This window comes from Aulonocara sp. 'chitande type north' Nkhata Bay, linkage group LG4 (assembly GCF_057382095.1).
Source record: "Aulonocara sp. 'chitande type north' Nkhata Bay isolate Kocher_YH1m ecotype deep benthic linkage group LG4, A_spYH_male_GT1.1, whole genome shotgun sequence".
NCBI classification, from domain to species: Eukaryota; Metazoa; Chordata; class Actinopteri; order Cichliformes; family Cichlidae; genus Aulonocara; species Aulonocara sp. 'chitande type north' Nkhata Bay.
The window spans coordinates 8041107-8059931 of NC_141347.1; positions in this window are offsets into that span (position 1 = coordinate 8041107).

Below are 18825 nucleotides of genomic sequence, written 5' to 3' on the forward strand. Positions count from 1 at the left end.
CTGAACATTCCGGAACCTTGGTACATTCCGGAATTCCGAACATTCCGGAACCTTGGTGCATTCCGGAATTCCGAACATTCCGGAACCTTGGTGCATTCCGGAACCTTGGTGCATTCCGGAATTCCGAACATTCCGGAACCTTGGTGCATTCCGGAACTCTGAACATTCCGGAACTCTGAACATTCCGGAACTCTGAAAATTCCGGAATTCCGAACATTCCGGAACCTTGGTGCATTCCGGAATTCCGAACATTCCCGAACCTTGGTGCATTCCGGAATTCCGAACATTCCGGAACCTTGGTGCATTCCAGAACTCTGAACATTCCGGAATTCCTAACATTCCGGAACCTTGGTGCATTCCGGAACTCTGAACATTCCGGAACCTTGGTACATTCCGGAATTCCGAACGTTCCGGAACCTTGGTGCATTCCGGAATTCCGAACATTCCGGAACCTTGGTGCATTCCAGAACTCTGAACATTCCGGAATTCCGAACATTCCGGAATTCCGAACATTCCGGAACCTTTGTGCATTCCGGAACCTTGGTGCATTCCGGAACTCTGAACATTCCGGAATTCCGAACATTCCGGAACCTTGGTGCATTCCGGAACTCTGAACATTCCGGAATTCCGAACATTCCGGAACCTTGGTGCATTCCGGAATTCCGAACATTCCGGAACCTTGGTGCATTCCGGAACTCTGAACATTCCGGAATTCCGAACATTCCGGAACTCTGAACATTCCGGAACCTTGGAACATTCCGGAACCTTGGTGCATTCCGGAATTCCGAACATTCCGGAACCTTGGTGCATTCCGGAACTCTGAACATTCCGGAATTCCGAACATTCCGGAACCTTGGTGCATTCCGGAACTCTGAACATTCCGGAACCTTGGTGCATTCCAGAACCTTGGTACATTCCGGAATTCCGAACATTCCGGAACCTTGGTGCATTCCGGAATTCCGAACATTCCGGAACCTTGGTGCATTCCGGAACTCTGAACATTCCGGAACCTTGGTGCATTCCGGAACCTTGGTACATTCCGGAATTCCGAACATTCCGGAACCTTGGTACATTCCGGAATTCCGAACATTCCGGAATTCCGAACATTCCGGAACCTTTGTGCATTCCGGAACCTTGGTGCATTCCGGAACTCTGAACATTCCGGAATTCCGAACATTCCGGAACCTTGGTGCATTCCGGAACCTTGGTACATTCCGGAATTCCGAACATTCCGGAACCTTGGTACATTCCGGAATTCCGAACATTCCGGAATTCCGAACATTCCGGAACCTTTGTGCATTCCGGAACCTTGGTGCATTCCGGAACCTTGGTACATTCCGGAATTCCGAACATTCCGGAACCTTGGTGCATTCCAGAACTCTGAACATTCCGGAACCTTGGTACATTCCGGAATTCCGAACATTCCGGAACCTTGGTGCATTCCAGAACTCTGAACATTCCGGAACCTTGGTACATTCCGGAATTCCGAACATTCCGGAACCTTGGTGCATTCCGGAACTCTGAACATTCCGGAATTCCGAACATTCCGGAACCTTGGTGCATTCCGGAATTCCGAACATTCCGGAACCTTGGTGCATTCCGGAACTCTGAACATTCCGGAATTCCGAACATTCCGGAACCTTGGTGCATTCCGGAACTCTGAACATTCCGGAACTCTGAACATTCCGGAACCTTGGTACATTCCGGAATTCCGAACATTCCGGAACCTTGGTGCATTCCGGAATTCCGAACATTCCGGAACCTTGGTGCATTCCGGAACCTTGGTGCATTCCGGAATTCCGAACATTCCGGAACCTTGGTGCATTCCGGAACTCTGAACATTCCGGAACTCTGAACATTCCGGAACTCTGAAAATTCCGGAATTCCGAACATTCCGGAACCTTGGTGCATTCCGGAATTCCGAACATTCCCGAACCTTGGTGCATTCCGGAATTCCGAACATTCCGGAACCTTGGTGCATTCCAGAACTCTGAACATTCCGGAATTCCTAACATTCCGGAACCTTGGTGCATTCCGGAACTCTGAACATTCCGGAACCTTGGTACATTCCGGAATTCCGAACGTTCCGGAACCTTGGTGCATTCCGGAATTCCGAACATTCCGGAACCTTGGTGCATTCCAGAACTCTGAACCTTCCGGAACCTTGGTACATTCCGGAATTCCGAACATTCCGGAACCTTGGTGCATTCCGGAACTCTGAACATTCCGGAATTGCGAACATTCCGGAACCTTGGTGCATTCCGGAATTCCGAACATTCCGGAACCTTGGTGCATTCCGGAACTCTGAACATTCCGGAACTCTGAACATTCCGGAATTCCGAACATTCCGGAACTCTGAACATTCCGGAACTCTGAACATTCCGGAACCTTTGTGCATTCCGGAACCTTGGTGCATTCCGGAACTCTGAACATTCCGGAATTCCGAACATTCCGGAACCTTGGTGCATTCCGGAACTCTGAACATTCCGGAACCTTGGTACATTCCGGAATTCCGAACATTCCGGAACCTTGGTACATTCCGGAATTCCGAACATTCCGGAATTCCGAACAATCCGGAATTCCGAACATTCCGGAACCTTTGTGCATTCCGGAACCTTGGTGCATTCCGGAACTCTGAACATTGCGGAATTCCGAACATTCCGGAACCTTGGTGCATTCCGGAACTCTGAACATTCCGGAATTCCGAACATTCCGGAACCTTGGTGCATTCCGGAATTCCGAACATTCCGGAACCTTGGTGCATTCCGGAACTCTGAACATTCCGGAATTCCGAACATTCCGGAACTCTGAACATTCCGGAATTCCGAACATTCCGGAACCTTGGTGCATTCCGGAATTCCGAACATTCCGGAACCTTGGTGCATTCCGGAACTCTGAACATTCCGGAATTCCGAACATTCCGGAACCTTGGTGCATTCCGGAACTCTGAACATTCCGGAACCTTGGTGCATTCCGGAACCTTGGTACATTCCGGAATTCCGAACATTCCGGAACCTTGGTGCATTCCGGAATTCCGAACATTCCGGAACCTTGGTGCATTCCGGAACTCTGAACATTCCGGAATTCCGAACATTCCGGAACCTTGGTGCATTCCGGAACTCTGAACATTCCGGAACCTTGGTACATTCCGGAATTCCGAACATTCCGGAACCTTGGTACATTACGGAATTCCGAACATTCCGGAATTCCGAACATTCCGGAACCTTTGTGCATTCCGGAACCTTGGTGCATTCCGGAACTCTGAACATTCCGGAATTCCGAACATTCCGGAACCTTGGTGCATTCCAGAACTCTGAACATTCCGGAACCTTGGTACATTCCGGAATTCCGAACATTCCGGAACCTTGGTGCATTCCAGAACTCTGAACATTCCGGAACCTTGGTACATTCCGGAATTCCGAACATTCCGGAACCTTGGTGCATTCCGGAACTCTGAACATTCCGGAATTCCGAACATTCCGGAACCTTGGTGCATTCCGGAACTCTGAACATTCCGGAATTCCGAACATTCCGGAACCTTGGTGCATTCCGGAACTCTGAACATTCTGGAATTCCGAACATTCCGGAACCTTGGTGCATTCCGGAATTCCGAACATTCCGGAACCTTGGTGCATTCCGGAATTCCGAACATTCCGGAACCTTGGTGCATTCCGGAACTCTGAAAATTCCGGAATTCCGAACATTCCGGAACCTTGGTGCATTCCGGAATTCCGAACATTCCCGAACCTTGGTGCATTCCGGAATTCCGAACATTCCGGAACCTTGGTGCATTCCAGAACTCTGAACATTCCGGAATTCCTAACATTCCGGAACCTTGGTGCATTCCGGAACTCTGAACATTCCGGAACCTTGGTACATTCCGGAATTCCGAACATTCCCGAACCTTGGTGCATTCCGGAATTCCGAACATTCCGGAACCTTGGTGCATTCCAGAACTCTGAACCTTCCGGAACCTTGGTACATTCCGGAATTCCGAACATTCCGGAACCTTGGTGCATTCCGGAACTCTGAACATTCCGGAATTGCGAACATTCCGGAACCTTGGTGCATTCCGGAATTCCGAACATTCCGGAACCTTGGTGCATTCCGGAACTCTGAACATTCCGGAACTCTGAACATTCCGGAATTCCGAACATTCCGGAACTCTGAACATTCCGGAACTCTGAACATTCCGGAACCTTTGTGCATTCCGGAACCTTGGTGCATTCCGGAACTCTGAACATTCCGGAATTCCGAACATTCCGGAACCTTGGTGCATTCCGGAACTCTGAACATTCCGGAACCTTGGTACATTCCGGAATTCCGAACATTCCGGAACCTTGGTACATTCCGGAATTCCGAACATTCCGGAATTCCGAACAATCCGGAATTCCGAACATTCCGGAACCTTTGTGCATTCCGGAACCTTGGTGCATTCCGGAACTCTGAACATTGCGGAATTCCGAACATTCCGGAACCTTGGTGCATTCCGGAACTCTGAACATTCCGGAATTCCGAACATTCCGGAACCTTGGTGCATTCCGGAATTCCGAACATTCCGGAACCTTGGTGCATTCCGGAACTCTGAACATTCCGGAATTCCGAACATTCCGGAACTCTGAACATTCCGGAATTCCGAACATTCCGGAACCTTGGTGCATTCCGGAATTCCGAACATTCCGGAACCTTGGTGCATTCCGGAACTCTGAACATTCCGGAATTCCGAACATTCCGGAACCTTGGTGCATTCCGGAACTCTGAACATTCCGGAACCTTGGTGCATTCCGGAACCTTGGTACATTCCGGAATTCCGAACATTCCGGAACCTTGGTGCATTCCGGAATTCCGAACATTCCGGAACCTTGGTGCATTCCGGAACTCTGAACATTCCGGAATTCCGAACATTCCGGAACCTTGGTGCATTCCGGAACTCTGAACATTCCGGAACCTTGGTACATTCCGGAATTCCGAACATTCCGGAACCTTGGTACATTCCGGAATTCCGAACATTCCGGAATTCCGAACATTCCGGAACCTTTGTGCATTCCGGAACCTTGGTGCATTCCGGAACTCTGAACATTCCGGAATTCCGAACATTCCGGAACCTTGGTGCATTCCAGAACTCTGAACATTCCGGAACCTTGGTACATTCCGGAATTCCGAACATTCCGGAACCTTGGTGCATTCCAGAACTCTGAACATTCCGGAACCTTGGTACATTCCGGAATTCCGAACATTCCGGAACCTTGGTGCATTCCGGAACTCTGAACATTCCGGAATTCCGAACATTCCGGAACCTTGGTGCATTCCGGAATTCCGAACATTCCGGAACCTTGGTGCATTCCGGAACTCTGAACATTCCGGAACCTTGGTGCATTCCGGAACCTTGGTACATTCCGGAATTCCGAACATTCCGGAACCTTGGTACATTCCGGAATTCCGAACATTCCGGAATTCCGAACATTCCGGAACCTTTGTGCATTCCGGAACCTTGGTGCATTCCGGAACTCTGAACATTCCGGAATTCCGAACATTCCGGAACCTTGGTGCATTCCAGAACTCTGAACATTCCGGAACCTTGGTACATTCCGGAATTCCGAACATTCCGGAACCTTGGTGCATTCCAGAACTCTGAACATTCCGGAACCTTGGTACATTCCGGAATTCCGAACATTCCGGAACCTTGGTGCATTCCGGAACTCTGAACATTCCGGAATTCCGAACATTCCGGAACCTTGGTGCATTCCGGAATTCCGAACATTCCGGAACCTTGGTGCATTCCGGAACTCTGAACATTCCGGAATTCCGAACATTCCGGAACCTTGGTGCATTCCGGAACTCTGAACATTCCGGAACTCTGAACATTCCGGAACCTTGGTGCATTCCGGAATTCCGAACATTCCGGAACCTTGGTGCATTCCGGAACCTTGGTGCATTCCGGAATTCCGAACATTCCGGAACCTTGGTGCATTCCGGAACTCTGAACATTCCGGAACTCTGAACATTCCGGAACTCTGAAAATTCCGGAATTCCGAACATTCCGGAACCTTGGTGCATTCCGGAATTCCGAACATTCCCGAACCTTGGTGCATTCCGGAATTCCGAACATTCCGGAACCTTGGTGCATTCCAGAACTCTGAACATTCCGGAATTCCTAACATTCCGGAACCTTGGTGCATTCCGGAACTCTGAACATTCCGGAACCTTGGTACATTCCGGAATTCCGAACGTTCCGGAACCTTGGTGCATTCCGGAATTCCGAACATTCCGGAACCTTGGTGCATTCCAGAACTCTGAACATTCCGGAACCTTGGTGCATTCCGGAACTCTGAACATTCCGGAATTCCGAACATTCCGGAACCTTGGTGCATTCCAGAACTCTGAACATTCCGGAACCTTGGTACATTCCGGAATTCCGAACATTCCGGAACCTTGGTGCATTCCAGAACTCTGAACATTCCGGAACCTTGGTACATTCCGGAATTCCGAACATTCCGGAACCTTGGTGCATTCCGGAACTCTGAACATTCCGGAATTCCGAACATTCCGGAACCTTGGTGCATTCCGGAATTCCGAACATTCCGGAACCTTGGTGCATTCCGGAACTCTGAACATTCCGGAATTCCGAACATTCCGGAACCTTGGTGCATTCCGGAACTCTGAACATTCCGGAACTCTGAACATTCCGGAACCTTGGTACATTCCGGAATTCCGAACATTCCGGAACCTTGGTGCATTCCGGAATTCCGAACATTCCGGAACCTTGGTGCATTCCGGAACCTTGGTGCATTCCGGAATTCCGAACATTCCGGAACCTTGGTGCATTCCGGAACTCTGAACATTCCGGAACTCTGAACATTCCGGAACTCTGAAAATTCCGGAATTCCGAACATTCCGGAACCTTGGTGCATTCCGGAATTCCGAACATTCCCGAACCTTGGTGCATTCCGGAATTCCGAACATTCCGGAACCTTGGTGCATTCCAGAACTCTGAACATTCCGGAATTCCTAACATTCCGGAACCTTGGTGCATTCCGGAACTCTGAACATTCCGGAACCTTGGTACATTCCGGAATTCCGAACGTTCCGGAACCTTGGTGCATTCCGGAATTCCGAACATTCCGGAACCTTGGTGCATTCCAGAACTCTGAACATTCCGGAATTCCGAACATTCCGGAATTCCGAACATTCCGGAACCTTTGTGCATTCCGGAACCTTGGTGCATTCCGGAACTCTGAACATTCCGGAATTCCGAACATTCCGGAACCTTGGTGCATTCCGGAACTCTGAACATTCCGGAATTCCGAACATTCCGGAACCTTGGTGCATTCCGGAATTCCGAACATTCCGGAACCTTGGTGCATTCCGGAACTCTGAACATTCCGGAATTCCGAACATTCCGGAACTCTGAACATTCCGGAACCTTGGAACATTCCGGAACCTTGGTGCATTCCGGAATTCCGAACATTCCGGAACCTTGGTGCATTCCGGAACTCTGAACATTCCGGAATTCCGAACATTCCGGAACCTTGGTGCATTCCGGAACTCTGAACATTCCGGAACCTTGGTGCATTCCAGAACCTTGGTACATTCCGGAATTCCGAACATTCCGGAACCTTGGTGCATTCCGGAATTCCGAACATTCCGGAACCTTGGTGCATTCCGGAACTCTGAACATTCCGGAACCTTGGTGCATTCCGGAACCTTGGTACATTCCGGAATTCCGAACATTCCGGAACCTTGGTACATTCCGGAATTCCGAACATTCCGGAATTCCGAACATTCCGGAACCTTTGTGCATTCCGGAACCTTGGTGCATTCCGGAACTCTGAACATTCCGGAATTCCGAACATTCCGGAACCTTGGTGCATTCCGGAACCTTGGTACATTCCGGAATTCCGAACATTCCGGAACCTTGGTACATTCCGGAATTCCGAACATTCCGGAATTCCGAACATTCCGGAACCTTTGTGCATTCCGGAACCTTGGTGCATTCCGGAACCTTGGTACATTCCGGAATTCCGAACATTCCGGAACCTTGGTGCATTCCAGAACTCTGAACATTCCGGAACCTTGGTACATTCCGGAATTCCGAACATTCCGGAACCTTGGTGCATTCCAGAACTCTGAACATTCCGGAACCTTGGTACATTCCGGAATTCCGAACATTCCGGAACCTTGGTGCATTCCGGAACTCTGAACATTCCGGAATTCCGAACATTCCGGAACCTTGGTGCATTCCGGAATTCCGAACATTCCGGAACCTTGGTGCATTCCGGAACTCTGAACATTCCGGAATTCCGAACATTCCGGAACCTTGGTGCATTCCGGAACTCTGAACATTCCGGAACTCTGAACATTCCGGAACCTTGGTACATTCCGGAATTCCGAACATTCCGGAACCTTGGTGCATTCCGGAATTCCGAACATTCCGGAACCTTGGTGCATTCCGGAACCTTGGTGCATTCCGGAATTCCGAACATTCCGGAACCTTGGTGCATTCCGGAACTCTGAACATTCCGGAACTCTGAACATTCCGGAACTCTGAAAATTCCGGAATTCCGAACATTCCGGAACCTTGGTGCATTCCGGAATTCCGAACATTCCCGAACCTTGGTGCATTCCGGAATTCCGAACATTCCGGAACCTTGGTGCATTCCAGAACTCTGAACATTCCGGAATTCCTAACATTCCGGAACCTTGGTGCATTCCGGAACTCTGAACATTCCGGAACCTTGGTACATTCCGGAATTCCGAACGTTCCGGAACCTTGGTGCATTCCGGAATTCCGAACATTCCGGAACCTTGGTGCATTCCAGAACTCTGAACATTCCGGAACCTTGGTGCATTCCGGAACTCTGAACATTCCGGAATTCCGAACATTCCGGAACCTTGGTGCATTCCAGAACTCTGAACATTCCGGAACCTTGGTACATTCCGGAATTCCGAACATTCCGGAACCTTGGTGCATTCCAGAACTCTGAACATTCCGGAACCTTGGTACATTCCGGAATTCCGAACATTCCGGAACCTTGGTGCATTCCGGAACTCTGAACATTCCGGAATTCCGAACATTCCGGAACCTTGGTGCATTCCGGAATTCCGAACATTCCGGAACCTTGGTGCATTCCGGAACTCTGAACATTCCGGAATTCCGAACATTCCGGAACCTTGGTGCATTCCGGAACTCTGAACATTCCGGAACTCTGAACATTCCGGAACCTTGGTACATTCCGGAATTCCGAACATTCCGGAACCTTGGTGCATTCCGGAATTCCGAACATTCCGGAACCTTGGTGCATTCCGGAACCTTGGTGCATTCCGGAATTCCGAACATTCCGGAACCTTGGTGCATTCCGGAACTCTGAACATTCCGGAACCTTGGTGCATTCCGGAATTCCGAACATTCCGGAACCTTGGTGCATTCCAGAACTCTGAACATTCCGGAATTCCGAACATTCCGGAATTCCGAACATTCCGGAACCTTTGTGCATTCCGGAACCTTGGTGCATTCCGGAACTCTGAACATTCCGGAATTCCGAACATTCCGGAACCTTGGTGCATTCCGGAACTCTGAACATTCCGGAATTCCGAACATTCCGGAACCTTGGTGCATTCCGGAATTCCGAACATTCCGGAACCTTGGTGCATTCCGGAACTCTGAACATTCCGGAATTCCGAACATTCCGGAACTCTGAACATTCCGGAACCTTGGAACATTCCGGAACCTTGGTGCATTCCGGAATTCCGAACATTCCGGAACCTTGGTGCATTCCGGAACTCTGAACATTCCGGAACCTTGGTGCATTCCAGAACCTTGGTACATTCCGGAATTCCGAACATTCCGGAACCTTGGTGCATTCCGGAATTCCGAACATTCCGGAACCTTGGTGCATTCCGGAACTCTGAACATTCCGGAATTCCGAACATTCCGGAACCTTGGTGCATTCCGGAACTCTGAACATTCCGGAACTCTGAACATTCCGGAACCTTGGTGCATTCCGGAACCTTGGTGCATTCCGGAACTCTGAACATTCCGGAATTCCGAACATTCCGGAACCTTGGTGCATTCCGGAACTCTGAACATTCCGGAACCTTGGTACATTCCGGAACCTTGGTGCATTCCGGAACTCTGAACATTCCGGAATTCCGAACATTCCGGAACCTTGGTGCATTCCGGAACTCTGAACATTCCGGAATTCCGAACATTCCGGAACCTTGGTGCATTCCGGAATTCCGAACATTCCGGAACCTTGGTGCATTCCGGAACTCTGAACATTCCGGAATTCCGAACATTCCGGAACCTTGGTGCATTCCGGAACTCTGAACATTCCGGAATTCCGAAAATTCCGGAACCTTGGTGCATTCCAGAACTCTGAACATTCCGGAACCTTGGTACATTCCGGAATTCCGAACATTCCGGAACCTTGGTGCATTCCAGAACTCTGAACATTCCGGAACCTTGGTACATTCCGGAATTCCGAACATTCCGGAACCTTGGTGCATTCCGGAACTCTGAACATTCCGGAATTCCGAACATTCCGGAACCTTGGTGCATTCCGGAACTCTGAACATTCCGGAAGTCCGAACATTCCGGAACCTTGGTGCATTCCGGAATTCCGAACATCCCGGAACCTTGGTGCATTCCAGAACTCTGAACATTCCGGAACTCTGAACATTCCGGAATTCCGAACATTCCGGAACCTTGGTGCATTCCGGAACCTTTGTGCATTCCGAAACTCTGAAAATTCCGGAATTCCGAACATTCCGGAACCTTGGTGCATTCCGGAACTCTGAACATTCCGGAACTCTGAACATTCCGGAATTCCGAACATTCCGGAACCTTGGTGCATTCCGGAACCTTTGTGCATTCCGAAACTCTGAACATTCCGGAACTCTGAAAATTCCGGAATTCCGAACATTCCGGAACCTTGGTGCATTCCGGAACTCTGAACATTCCGGAACTCTGAACATTCCGGAATTCCGAACATTCCGGAACTCTGAACATTCCGGAACTCTGAACATTCCGGAACCTTTGTGCATTCCGGAACCTTGGTGCATTCCGGAACTCTGAACATTCCGGAATTCCGAACATTCCGGAACCTTGGTGCATTCCGGAACTCTGAACATTCCGGAATTCCGAACATTCCGGAACCTTGGTGCATTCCGGAATTCCGAACATTCCGGAACCTTGGTGCATTCCGGAACTCTGAACATTCCGGAATTCCGAACATTCCGGAACCTTGGTGCATTCCGGAACTCTGAACATTCCGGAATTCCGAAAATTCCGGAACCTTGGTGCATTCCAGAACTCTGAACATTCCGGAACCTTGGTACATTCCGGAATTCCGAACATTCCGGAACCTTGGTGCATTCCAGAACTCTGAACATTCCGGAACCTTGGTACATTCCGGAATTCCGAACATTCCGGAACCTTGGTGCATTCCGGAATTCCGAACATTCCGGAACCTTGGTGCATTCCGGAACTCTGAACATTCCGGAACTCTGAACATTCCGGAACCTTGGTGCATTCCGGAACTCTGAACATTCCGGAATTCCGAACATTCCGGAACCTTGGTGCATTCCGGAACTCCGAACATTCCGGAACCTTGGTACATTCCGGAATTCCGAACATTCCGGAACCTTGGCACATTCCGGAATTCCGAACATTCCGGAATTCCGAACAATCCGGAATTCCGAACATTCCGGAACCTTTGTGCATTCCGGAACCTTGGTGCATTCCGGAACTCTGAACATTCCGGAATTCCGAACATTCCGGAACCTTGGTGCATTCCGGAACTCTGAACATTCCGGAATTCCGAACATTCCGGAACCTTGGTGCATTCCGGAATTCCGAACATTCCGGAACCTTGGTGCATTCCGGAACTCTGAACATTCCGGAATTCCGAACATTCCGGAACTCTGAACATTCCGGAATTCCGAACATTCCGGAACTCTGAACATTCCGGAATTCCGAACATTCCGGAACCTTGGTGCATTCCGGAATTCTGAACATTCCGGAACCTTGGTGCATTCCGGAACTCTGAACATTCCGGAATTCCGAACATTCCGGAACTCTGAACATTCCGGAATTCCGAACATTCCGGAACCTTGGTGCATTCCGGAATTCCGAACATTCCGGAACCTTGGTGCATTCCGGAACTCTGAACATTCCGGAATTCCGAACATTCCGGAACCTTGGTGCATTCCGGAACTCTGAACATTCCGGAACCTTGGTGCATTCCGGAACCTTGGTACATTCCGGAATTCCGAACATTCCGGAACCTTGGTGCATTCCGGAATTCCGAACATTCCGGAACCTTGGTGCATTCCGGAACTCTGAACATTCCGGAACCTTGGTACATTCCGGAATTCCGAACATTCCGGAACCTTGGTGCATTCCGGAATTCCGAACATTCCGGAACCTTGGTGCATTCCAGAACTCTGAACATTCCGGAACCTTGGTACATTCCGGAATTCCGAACATTCCGGAACCTTGGTGCATTCCGGAACTCTGAACATTCCGGAATTCCGAACATTCCGGAACCTTGGTGCATTCCGGAACTCTGAACATTCCGGAACCTTGGTGCATTCCGGAACCTTGGTACATTCCGGAATTCCGAACATTCCGGAACCTTGGTGCATTCCGGAATTCCGAACATTCCGGAACCTTGGTGCATTCCGGAACTCTGAACATTCCGGAACTCTGAACATTCCGGAACTCTGAAAATTCCGGAATTCCGAACATTCCGGAACCTTGGTGCATTCCAGAACTCTGAACATTCCGGAACCTTGGTACATTCCGGAATTCCGAACATTCCGGAACCTTGGTGCATTCCGGAACTCTGAACATTCCGGAATTCCGAACATTCCGGAACCTTGGTGCATTCCGGAACTCTGAACATTCCGGAACTATGAACATTCCGGAACTCTGAAAATTCCGGAATTCCGAACATTCCGGAACCTTGGTGCATTCCAGAACTCTGAACATTCCGGAACCTTGGTACATTCCGGAATTCCGAACATTCCGGAACCTTGGTGCATTCCGGAACTCTGAACATTCCGGAATTCCGAACATTCCGGAACCTTGGTGCATTCCGGAACTCTGAACATTCCGGAATTCCGAACATTCCGGAACTTTGGTGCATTCCGGAATTCCGAACATTCCGGAACCTTGGTGCATTCCGGAACTCTGAACATTCCGGAATTCCGAACATTCCGGAACCTTGGTGCATTCCGGAACTCTGAACATTCCGGAATTCCAAACATTCCGGAACCTTGGTGCATTCCGGAACTCTGAACATTCCGGAATTCCGAAAATTCCGGAACCTTGGTGCATTCCGGAACTCTGAACATTCCGCAATTCCGAACATTCCGGAACCTTGGTGCATTCCGGAATTCCGAACATTCCGGAACCTTGGTGCATTCCGGAACTCTGAACATTCCGGAATTCCGAACATTCCGGAACCTTGGTGCATTCCGGAACTCTGAACATTCCGGAATTCCGAACATTCCGGAACCTTGGTGCATTCCAGAACTCTGAACATTCCGGAACCTTGGTACATTCCGGAATTCCGAACATTCCGGAATTCCGAACAATCCGGAATTCCGAACATTCCGGAACCTTTGTGCATTCCGGAACCTTGGTGCATTCCGGAACTCTGAACATTCCGGAATTCCGAAAATTCCGGAACCTTGGTGCATTCCGGAACTCTGAACATTCCGGAATTCCGAACATTCCGGAACCTTGGTGCATTCCGGAACTGAACATTCCGGAACCTTGGTGCATTCCGGAATTCCGAACATTCCGGAACCTTGGTGCATTCCGGAACTCTGAAAATTCCGGAATTCCGAACATTCCGGAACCTTGGTGCATTCCAGAACTCTGAACATTCCGGAATTCCGAACATTCCGGAACCTTGGTGCATTCCGGAACTCTGAACATTCCGGAACCTTGGTACATTCCGGAATTCCGAACATTCCCGAACCTTGGTGCATTCCGGAATTCCGAACATTCCGGAACCTTGGTGCATTCCAGAACTCTGAACCTTCCGGAACCTTGGTACATTCCGGAATTCCGAACATTCCGGAACCTTGGTGCATTCCGGAACTCTGAACATTCCGGAATTCCGAACATTCCGGAACCTTGGTGCATTCCGGAATTCCGAACATTCCGGAACCTTGGTGCATTCCGGAACTCTGAACATTCCGGAACTCTGAACATTCCGGAATTCCGAACATTCCGGAACTCTGAACATTCCGGAACTCTGAACATTCCGGAACCTTTGTGCATTCCGGAACCTTGGTGCATTCCGGAACTCTGAACATTCCGGAATTCCGAACATTCCGGAACCTTAGTGCATTCCGGAACTCTGAACATTCCGGAACCTTGGTACATTCCGGAATTCCGAACATTCCGGAACCTTGGTACATTCCGGAATTCCGAACATTCCGGAATTCCGAACAATCCGGAATTCCGAACATTCCGGAACCTTTGTGCATTCCGGAACCTTGGTGCATTCCGGAACTCTGAACATTCCGGAATTCCGAACATTCCGGAACCTTGGTGCATTCCGGAACTCTGAACATTCCGGAATTCCGAACATTCCGGAACCTTGGTGCATTCCGGAACTCTGAACATTCCGGAACCTTGGTACATTCCGGAATTCCGAACATTCCGGAACCTTGGTACATTCCGGAATTCCGAACATTCCGGAATTCCGAACATTCCGGAACCTTTGTGCATTCCGGAACCTTGGTGCATTCCGGAACTCTGAACATTCCGGAATTCCGAACATTCCGGAACCTTGGTGCATTCCAGAACTCTGAACATTCCGGAACCTTGGTACATTCCGGAATTCCGAACATTCCGGAACCTTGGTGCATTCCAGAACTCTGAACATTCCGGAACCTTGGTACATTCCGGAATTCCGAACATTCCGGAACCTTGGTGCATTCCGGAACTCTGAACATTCCGGAATTCCGAACATTCCGGAACCTTGGTGCATTCCGGAATTCCGAACATTCCGGAACCTTGGTGCATTCCGGAACTCTGAACATTCCGGAACCTTGGTGCATTCCGGAACCTTGGTACATTCCGGAATTCCGAACATTCCGGAACCTTGGTACATTCCGGAATTCCGAACATTCCGGAATTCCGAACATTCCGGAACCTTTGTGCATTCCGGAACCTTGGTGCATTCCGGAACTCTGAACATTCCGGAATTCCGAACATTCCGGAACCTTGGTGCATTCCAGAACTCTGAACATTCCGGAACCTTGGTACATTCCGGAATTCCGAACATTCCGGAACCTTGGTGCATTCCAGAACTCTGAACATTCCGGAACCTTGGTACATTCCGGAATTCCGAACATTCCGGAACCTTGGTGCATTCCGGAACTCTGAACATTCCGGAATTCCGAACATTCCGGAACCTTGGTGCATTCCGGAATTCCGAACATTCCGGAACCTTGGTGCATTCCGGAACTCTGAACATTCCGGAACCTTGGTGCATTCCGGAACCTTGGTACATTCCGGAATTCCGAACATTCCGGAACCTTGGTACATTCCGGAATTCCGAACATTCCGGAATTCCGAACATTCCGGAACCTTTGTGCATTCCGGAACCTTGGTTCATTCCGGAACTCTGAACATTCCGGAATTCCGAACATTCCGGAACCTTGGTGCATTCCAGAACTCTGAACATTCCGGAACCTTGGTACATTCCGGAATTCCGAACATTCCGGAACCTTGGTGCATTCCAGAACTCTGAACATTCCGGAACCTTGGTACATTCCGGAATTCCGAACATTCCGGAACCTTGGTGCATTCCGGAACTCTGAACATTCCGGAATTCCGAACATTCCGGAACCTTGGTGCATTCCGGAATTCCGAACATTCCGGAACCTTGGTGCATTCCGGAACTCTGAACATTCCGGAATTCCGAACATTCCGGAACCTTGGAGCATTCCGGAACTCTGAACATTCCGGAACTCTGAACATTCCGGAACCTTGGTACATTCCGGAATTCCGAACATTCCGGAACCTTGGTACATTCCGGAATTCCGAACATTCCGGAACCTTGGTGCATTCCGGAATTCCGAACATTCCGGAACCTTGGTGCATTCCGGAACCTTGGTGCATTCCGGAATTCCGAACATTCCGGAACCTTGGTGCATTCCGGAACTCTGAACATTCCGGAACTCTGAACATTCCGGAACTCTGAAAATTCCGGAATTCCGAACATTCCGGAACCTTGGTGCATTCCGGAATTCCGAACATTCCCGAAACTTGGTGCATTCCGGAATTCCGAACATTCCGGAACCTTGGTGCATTCCAGAACTCTGAACATTCCGGAATTCCTAACATTCCGGAACCTTGGTGCATTCCGGAACTCTGAACATTCCGGAACCTTGGTACATTCCGGAATTCCGAACGTTCCGGAACCTTGGTGCATTCCGGAATTCCGAACATTCCGGAACCTTGGTGCATTCCAGAACTCTGAACATTCCGGAACCTTGGTGCATTCCGGAACTCTGAACATTCCGGAATTCCGAACATTCCGGAACCTTGGTGCATTCCAGAACTCTGAACATTCCGGAACCTTGGTACATTCCGGAATTCCGAACATTCCGGAACCTTGGTGCATTCCAGAACTCTGAACATTCCGGAACCTTGGTACATTCCGGAATTCCGAACATTCCGGAACCTTGGTGCATTCCGGAACTCTGAACATTCCGGAATTCCGAACATTCCGGAACCTTGGTGCATTCCGGAATTCCGAACATTCCGGAACCTTGGTGCATTCCGGAACTCTGAACATTCCGGAATTCCGAACATTCCGGAACCTTGGTGCATTCCGGAACTCTGAACATTCCGGAACTCTGAACATTCCGGAACCTTGGTACATTCCGGAATTCCGAACATTCCGGAACCTTGGTGCATTCCGGAATTCCGAACATTCCGGAACCTTGGTGCATTCCGGAACCTTGGTGCATTCCGGAATTCCGAACATTCCGGAACCTTGGTGCATTCCGGAACTCTGAACATTCCGGAACTCTGAAAATTCCGGAATTCCGAACATTCCGGAACCTTGGTGCATTCCGGAATTCCGAACATTCCCGAACCTTGGTGCATTCCGGAATTCCGAACATTCCGGAACCTTGGTGCATTCCAGAACTCTGAACATTCCGGAATTCCTAACATTCCGGAACCTTGGTGCATTCCGGAACTCTGAACATTCCGGAACCTTGGTACATTCCGGAATTCCGAACGTTCCGGAACCTTGGTGCATTCCGGAATTCCGAACATTCCGGAACCTTGGTGCATTCCAGAACTCTGAACATTCCGGAATTCCGAACATTCCGGAATTCCGAACATTCCGGAACCTTTGTGCATTCCGGAACCTTGGTGCATTCCGGAACTCTGAACATTCCGGAATTCCGAACATTCCGGAACCTTGGTGCATTCCGGAACTCTGAACATTCCGGAATTCCGAACATTCCGGAACCTTGGTGCATTCCGGAATTCCGAACATTCCGGAACCTTGGTGCATTCCGGAACTCTGAACATTCCGGAATTCCGAACATTCCGGAACTCTGAACATTCCGGAACCTTGGAACATTCCGGAACCTTGGTGCATTCCGGAATTCCGAACATTCCGGAACCTTGGTGCATTCCGGAACTCTGAACATTCCGGAATTCCGAACATTCCGGAACCTTGGTGCATTCCGGAACTCTGAACATTCCGGAACCTTGGTGCATTCCAGAACCTTGGTACATTCCGGAATTCCGAACATTCCGGAACCTTGGTGCATTCCGGAATTCCGAACATTCCGGAACCTTGGTGCATTCCGGAACTCTGAACATTCCGGAATTCCGAACATTCCGGAACCTTGGTGCATTCCGGAACTCTGAACATTCCGGAACTCTGAACATTCCGGAACCTTGGTGCATTCCGGAACCTTGGTGCATTCCGGAACTCTGAACATTCCGGAATTCCGAACATTCCGGAACCTTGGTGCATTCCGGAACTCTGAACATTCCGGAACCTTGGTACATTCCGGAATTCCGAACATTCCGGAACCTTGGTACATTCCGGAATTCCGAACATTCCGGAATTCCGAACAATCCGGAATTCCGAACATTCCGGAACCTTTGTGCATTCCGGAACCTTGGTGCATTCCGGAACTCTGAACATTCCGGAATTCCGAACATTCCGGAACCTTGGTGCATTCCGGAACTCTGAACATTCCGGAATTCTGAACATTCCGGAACCTTGGTGCATTCCGGAACTCTGAACATTCCGGAACTCTGAACATTCCGGAACTCTGAACATTCCGGAACCTTTGTGCATTCCGGAACTCTGAACATTCCGGAACTCTGAAAATTCCGGAATTCCGAACATTCCGGAACCTTGGTACATTCCGGAATTCCGAACATTCCGGAACCTTGGTGCATTCCGGAACTCTGAACATTCCGGAATTCCGAACATTCCGGAACCTTGGTGCATTCCGGAACTCTGAACATTCCGGAACCTTGGTACATTCCGGAATTCCGAACATTCCGGAACCTTGGTGCATTCCAGAACTCTGAACATTCCGGAACCTTGGTACATTCCGGAATTCCGAACATTCCGGAACCTTGGTGCATTCCGGAACTCTGAACATTCCGGAATTCCGAACATTCCGGAACCTTGGTGCATTCCGGAATTCCGAACATTCCGGAACCTTGGTGCATTCCGGAACTCTGAACATTCCGGAATTCCGAACATTCCGGAACCTTGGAGCATTCCGGAACTCTGAACATTCCGGAACTCTGAACAT